General features: G+C 48.0%; 1 pseudogene; it reads left to right on the top strand.

Moving 5' to 3' along the window:
• The first annotated feature begins 1,526 nt into the window (after positions 1 to 1,526).
• On the top strand, positions 1,527 to 1,780 carry LOC107535636 (dolichol phosphate-mannose biosynthesis regulatory protein-like; annotated as a pseudogene).
• The last annotated feature ends 5,002 nt before the right edge of the window (positions 1,781 to 6,782 follow it).

Below are 6,782 nucleotides of genomic sequence, written 5' to 3'. Positions count from 1 at the left end.
CTGTTCTACATCTATATCTGTATTCCTGTGAAAAGACTGCTCAGTGGTACCCTATTGTCTTGCTGCCCCTCATTGCCTTGCACACATCTGTCCGTGTGCTGTTTCTGGATTACAACTCTGAAACTGTGGCTACCCTGTGTAAAACTTTTAACAGTTTCCAGGTGTTAAAACTCCCAGTTCAGCTCACAGCATAAAACTGGACCACAGTCTCAACTTAAATGCTTCTACATAAACCTTGTGTTTCTTCTTTCTGGAATGCCTTTCCACTCCATTTGGGATCTCAAACTTAAATGCCTCCCCTTTCCTGACCACCACATCACACCCCCTCTGCATGGACAGCACTATGTTCATATTATCTCCATTACAATTCTTACCCAATGTACTATAATCTTTCATTTACAGGTCTGTGTCCCATACTAGAGCGCCTCAAAGGCCAAGCATCTTGTGCAGGAGGCACCCCATGAGTGTTTCATAATAACAGCTAATGTTTATTCAGGAAATACTACCTTCCAGGAATAGTGCTGCCTTTATGTGGATCATCTTATTTAATCCTCTCAACAACCTTATGGGTCAGTTATTTTGCAACTATCCCTATTTACAGATGAAATTTAGAGAGCTTAAGTGACTTATCCAAAGACACAAAGCTGCTGAGTGGGGAGCTGAGATTCATATCCTGGAAGGAGAAGAGAGCTGTGGTCACTCTGTTATTTTCTCAGACATCTGGGATAGGATAGGAATGGTGGAGGTGGCAGGTAGGGGGAGGATGTCAGAAATAGACTTATTTATTTATTTTAAAAAAGAAGCAAGAATTTATTGACCGCAGCAAAAACACACTTAGGACAGTGAAACCAGGAAGGGCATAGAAGAAGCAACAGGAGAGCCTAGGCCAGGCTGCTTTGGCTCTCTGGGAAGTCAGAGAAAAGGGGGCTTTGGAGACAGGTTCAGGGTGTTAGCCTGGGACGAGCTGCCACTGCCCATTGTTCCCCTGGTTGCAAGTCTTGTGGGGTCCCTTGGAGTTTATGAGATAGGTGCCTGTGGGGAAAGGAGATGGAGAAAGGAATGTCATGGTTGTGCTCCCTGGGGGGAGTGTGCCAGGAACAGACTATATATACAAATAATTGATATAGACTATATATATAATATGTAGCCTATATCAATAGACTATATAGACTATATATGTGATATAGACTATATATAGCAATAGACTATATATAATTGAGTATATATATATATATATATATATAATTGAGTATATATATATATATAATTGATTTCAGAAAGAGGAAGGGAGAAGGAGAGAGAGATAGAAACATGAATGATGAGAGAGAGTCATTGGTCAGCTGCCTCCTGCACACCCCCTACTAGAGATTGAGCCCATAACCCAGGCATGTGCCCTGACCAGGAATCGAACCACCATCTCCTGCATCATAGGTCAATGTTCAACCACTGAGCCATGCTGGCTGGGCGAAACAGACGTGTAAAAAAAAAAATCAGGAGCTTGGTGCTTTAGCATGGAGCACAGGAAAATGGCGGTAGGGACAAACCAGGTGGTGGGACTCTGCCTCATTGCTGTTAGCCTGATCACCTTCACCTACTACACTGCCTGGGTGATTCTCTTGCCATGCATCAGCAGCCAGCATGTCATCCACAAATTTTTCCTGACCTGAGCCTGTGCTATTGCACCCCACTAGCTGCTGGCCTTCTGCTGCTCCTGTTTGTGGGAGTGTTCATCACCTATGTGATACTGAGGAACCAGAAGGTGATCAAAAAGGTCCAGTGAGGGTTCAGTGGGGATGTGGCTGCCAAACCTTTCTCTGCCTCCCCTCCAGGGCATACCAAGGATGGAGGCCCAGAAGACCTGTCCAGGCACTGCAGCCCCCTCAAGCATGGCTGTCCTGTAGACACCCCTGGGGATAGAACTGTTCAGGACTCACCCCTGACTGACCAGAACCCTCAATCCTCCCTTGTTCAGTCTTCCAGAGCCAGGAGGAAATACTGGGAAGACTCCCTCTCCCCCTTCTGGCTCAGGGCCTGAAAGATGCTGGTCCTCCCTACCTCCCCTTCAGATCCCCTGTCACTTTTTCCTCGGGGTTCTACCCTCTTGCCTCAGTTTCCCTCTTGTCACATGCTGATGTTGGAATTGGCAGGTTCTGAGCCATCACATTGCCTCTCCCCACATGTCTTTTTCCTCCACAAAGGCAGCTTTCCCAGGTCTAACATAGCCTGGGACCCCATGGGACTTGTGGACCTGGAAAGCCTAGGGAGATGACTGACAGACCTTGGGACCACCACCAGGCCTCAGGGCACATTAAGATGGTCATACCAGGTCCCCTACTTCTCATTTAGGCCCAGCCCCTCAGCCCTAGCACTGACCTATTAGAAAGATGAACAATAAACGGTGGTGGTGTGAAAAATGAATGAATGAATGAATGAATGAATGAATGAATGAATGAATGAATGAATGAGTCAGCCAGCCCTGGGTTATGGTCTTACATGAATAACACACCTCTTCCGGTCCCACTTCACACACCCCTGGGCCTGCTCTGGGAAGGGGAAGAGAGCAAGGGCACCTTCCCTGCTGTGGATGACTCATCATGGTGACCCTGGCTTAGTCACCGCATGTCACCACAAGCCAGCCGCAGAAGCCGCCCCAGTGTGAATTCTGCTCCCTGGGAAAGAAATCCCTGCCCAGGACCTTAGCCCAAGACGCCTGTGGGGCTCTGAGGCCAGGCCTCTAAGCCCCATCCTAAGGCTATGGGCTTACGGGAGGAGGGAACACTTTCAAAGAAGAAAAAGAGGGAAAGAGACAGACAGAGGAAGGAAGAAAAGAAGGAAGGAAGGGAGGGAGGAAGGGAGGAAGGGAGGAAGGAAGAGGGAGAGAATGAAGCAAGGAGATTGGCAAACAGGGAAGGCCCGCCCCCAGGCAGCTACTAAAGCATGTTCTCCTTGGAGCACAGAGAACCTCCGAACTCAGAGGCCAACAAAGTAGGAACAGAAGTGGCCTTGGGACAGGAAGAAGGCAAGCCCACCCTCCTTTCCCTTTTCTTCCTCCTCCTGTCCCCTTCATACATCAGGATTTGCAGCTATCGTGGTGGCTTTTGCCCCACCCCACCCACCTGCCCCGGTAAGTCCGAGACCTGCCCCGCCCGGTAGCTCAGTTGGGCAGAGCTTGGTCCTGAAACACCAAGGTTGCAGGTTCAGGGTTGATCCCGTCAGGGCACAGCAGGAGGCAAACAATGGCTGTATAAATAAGCGGAGCAACAAATGATGTCTCTTCCCTCTTCCCCCGCACTTCCCTCTAAAATCAATAAATAATTTTTTAAAAAATTATGTGACCTTCCGGAGGGAAGGGCTTCTGGTGTTGGGGGTGGAGATGGGGAAGTTACCTAAAGAAGAAACGGGTGAAAGAGGGTGGAAAGGGGAAGGCTGTTCAAGAGAAGAACACACCCAAGTTCTTTACCCACCCTATCCCAGTGAAAGAAAGACATTTCTTACCTGAATTTTAGCTGCGGAAGAGCAGGGAGGTCCATGACCTGCCTGCTTGCTCTGCATCACCTTCCTCGTTCAGCTGTTCAGGTTGTGTCCTAAGCAGCTCCAGGGTACTACGTAAATGGAACCCTCTGGAACTGGGCTACTCATACCCACTTTTCCTTTAAAAAAAAAAAAAAGGCACACAGAAAGATTGTTCATGTCAAGATGACAAACCTTATTTAGAGAGAAAGCTGACAGTATCATCTTCCAAAGTGTGTGTGAGAAGGAGGGAAAAGGTGGGTGAGTGTGTGTAGGCACAGCTTTTATTTGTGGAAAACAACACCTCTGCCCTGTTCTCACTCACATATGGAAACGGGGAAAGAGATGAAGGAGACAGACCTGTCCAAGTCTCTGCTGGAGCTTCTGGTCTATGAAAAAGAGACATGCCCCACCTCCAGTGGGTAGCCCTTAGTTTTGCAGCGACAAGGACCAGTCTTAAAATATGCAAAGATAGGATCTGGAGGCAGACACTAGGGGAAAGCTCTGGGAGAAATGTGAGAGGACTCCGAGGAGGGTCTAGGGGAGGAGGGTGTGCTGGGAACCAAGGCAAGAGGCCAGGCCTTCCTGGAAAGGTCAGTGAGATGTTCCCAGCAGCGACATGCTATAGGACTGTTGAGGTTGAGTTGTCTGCCTTGCTGCTCAGTAAACCCTTCTCGTTGCCTCCATCATTTAGGAGAGCTGCTCACAAATGCTTTTGTGGGGAGGAGTCCAGGAGCAGGTGCCAACTTTCATGACTCCGTCCCCTAGGAGCTGAGAAGAACAGGAACACCTGAAGGAGGTAAGTTGCAAATCCACCTACACCCCCCACACACATTCCTCTCTGGCCCCACTGACCTTTCCTTTTCTCTAAGGAGCCTCCAGGCTTTGCACTCACTGTTCCTCTGCTGGATATCCACGGTCACGCCTCACCCCTTCTATTCCAGCACTTCCCCCTCAGGGAGGCCTTCCCTCACAGTCCATTTGAAACTTCAAAATGCACACTCAATTCTCCCTCTCCCCCTTTTCTGCTTTACCTATTATCATTTTTTATAAGAGAAAGTGTATTTAGAAACTTACAGCCCGGCCGGGTGTGGCTCAGCGGTTGAGCATCGACCTAGGATCCAGGCGATCGGGGTTCGATTCCCCATCAGGGCACATGCCCGGGTTGCAGGCTAGGCAGCCGATCAATGACTCTCTCATCATTGATGTTTGTCTCTCTCTCTCCCTCTCCTTTTCTCTCTCTGAAATCAATAAAGACATATTTTTTTAAAAAAAGGAAACTTACAGCCCTAGCCGGTTTGGATCAGTGGTTAGAGCGTCCGCCCTCGAACTTAAGGGTCCTGGGTTCGATTCCTCAGGCCAAGGGCACGTACCTTAGTTGCTGGCTCCATCCTTGGACCCAGGCGGGTGGGTTCCTGTGCAGGAGGCAACCAACTGATGTGTATCTCTCACCTGGATGTTTTTCTCTCTCTCTCCCTTCCACTCTCTCTGAAAAGCAATGGAAAAAATATCCTTGGGTGAAGATTTAAAAAAAAAGAAAGAAAAGAAAGTTACAGGGGTGGAAGAAGTGAGCAGAAGAAATGGGCTCAGATGGTAACAAGCCTGGTGGGGGGGAAGAGAGGGGAAGGCACCCTGCTTTACTTATTTATTTCTAGCACTTATCTCCCTTTAACCCATTATGTATTTAACATATTAGCTTTATGTATTGTCCTCTTTTCCCCTCTAGAATGTAAGCTCCATAAAAGCAAGTAGTTGGGTCTTTCTTGTTCCTGCTTATCCCAGGTATCAAGGCTATCCAAGAGAGCCTGGCACTTTAAGTCAATGTTGGTTGAATGCATGAATGTAGAGTTGGGTGATACCTACTGATACCAAAATTAGCTTCCTACTGATACTGTTGTAATTTCACCCGGTTATTAACACAAAAGAAGCAAAGGGAAGGCCAAATAATATAAGGATGTCACCTGTGCAGCTTTGCCAGGAAGCTGCAGTTTAACACTCCCCAGTCTGTTCCCTGCAGATAGCTGCGGGAAGGGGCTGGACATGGGGAGAATAGACACGTGCCCAGTGAAGACTGGGTGACATCGGGGAAGGTGCTTGTCTGTCAGTCACACCTGGGAACAGATCATTGGCCAGAGTAGGCATGGTCACCTCAAGGGCAGGAAGATATGAGATACTTAATCTCCTGAACAAAGGAGCTCGCTCTCTTGGTGCTTTGTCACACTCTTGTGCTCTTGTGTTTTCGGGACTCTCGGGACTCTTGTTGCAGGGGGTGCACTCTCTTGGCTTCCCTGCATTCGCCTACAGTTCACAGCTATGTAAACCCCACACAATGGATTGAGGCACTAGCCCAATGCTGTACTGGACCCAGGTCCGCCATGGAACAGAAACTTTGGACACTGGCTTTGCTTCTAACTCTACTGAATCCCCAGCTGCACAGCTTCCAGGACTGGATTAATGGGACTTTGAAAACCCAAGGATGTAATTCCACAAAAATAAAGCTTTCTACCACGTCTCATCTTCCCTTGGGGGCCTCCAGAAATGCTCGTCCCAGCAGTACCCAAAGAACCCCACTCCCACTAGCAAAGGAGAAAGGCAATCCATGCATTTCTCCAATAACACTACAATTGGCACATATCTCCTGGAGGGCACTGCACTTCCTGTGGGATGTGAGCTGGGGGCGAAAACCATTCTTAGTTCTCTCTCAAAAGGCGGGTCCAGTGGGATCCAGGTTATGTCTGTGACATCACTGTCCCATGCATACCAGTTGGCTAGAGAAAGGAATGCTATTACGGTTGTAAACCTGGTAAACTGCACCCAACATGACTTTTATCTTATCTGTTGGCTTCTTGGACCCACTATTATTACTGATAGACATATTATTATGGTGCTTTCACTTTTCTGTAAATTAATTTGAAGGGTAGTGTCAAAATCTAGGTGTGCTCAGAGGATTGTGTCAAGCTCAAGCTAGTCACATCATGCATGGTACCTCATCCATTGAGAACTTTTGCCTTAGGTGATGAATCTAAACTCAGCAGGTAGCCTGACCCTAAACTAAAACTCTTCTTGCCTTTAAGGCCTGCCATTCCTTCTGCGCCTCCCACTTGGGAATGCTTAGCCATCTGCTGAGTTCTGTGGTTGCAGTGACACTCATTCCCTTTCTTTTTTTTAAATATATCTTTATTGATTTCAGAGAGAGGAAAGGAGAGGGAGAGACAGAAACATCAATGATGAGAGAGTCATTGATCAAGCCCACAACCTGGGCATGTGCCCTG

The sequence above is a fragment of the Miniopterus natalensis genome, chromosome 17, assembly GCF_054644295.1.
Source record: "Miniopterus natalensis isolate mMinNat1 chromosome 17, mMinNat1.hap1, whole genome shotgun sequence".
Taxonomy (NCBI): Eukaryota; Metazoa; Chordata; class Mammalia; order Chiroptera; family Miniopteridae; genus Miniopterus; species Miniopterus natalensis.
This window is presented reverse-complemented; position numbering and strand designations above follow the sequence as displayed.